Consider the following 365-nt stretch of genomic DNA (forward strand, 5'->3'; position numbering starts at 1 on the left):
ATCAGAGAGGCTCCAAAATCAGGGTAGCAGCTGTCGCCATGGTCCCGCTACACGTTCTTTGATGCCATGTTACATCCTGCTACGCTCTGCGGTGCCCTGCTACGTCCTGCTAAGCTCTGCGGTGCCCTGCTACATCCTGCTACGCTTTGCGGTGCCATGCTACGTCCTGCTGTGCCTTGTAATGCCGCACAGTGCCCTGCTATGCCATGAACTACTACAAAGAACTACGACAAACTACTATTTTTTGTGACTGTTATTGCCACTCTTCATTTTAACCCCAACCGGTTGTCGGTCATCTGTCCGAGGTTTCTTCCTTAAAGGGAGTTTTTCCTCGCCATTGTCGCACTGTTGCTTGCTCTGGAGGG

General features: G+C 51.8%; 1 protein-coding gene across 2 annotated transcripts in view; it reads left to right on the forward strand.

The window, feature by feature from the left end:
* Positions 1 to 365, forward strand: part of noxa1 (NADPH oxidase activator 1) — an 88,359-nt gene that overhangs the window by 11,648 nt on the left and 76,346 nt on the right. The gene's annotated exons all lie outside the window — the stretch shown is intronic.

This window comes from Etheostoma spectabile, unplaced genomic scaffold (assembly GCF_008692095.1).
Source record: "Etheostoma spectabile isolate EspeVRDwgs_2016 unplaced genomic scaffold, UIUC_Espe_1.0 scaffold559, whole genome shotgun sequence".
In the NCBI taxonomy this organism is placed as follows: Eukaryota; Metazoa; Chordata; class Actinopteri; order Perciformes; family Percidae; genus Etheostoma; species Etheostoma spectabile.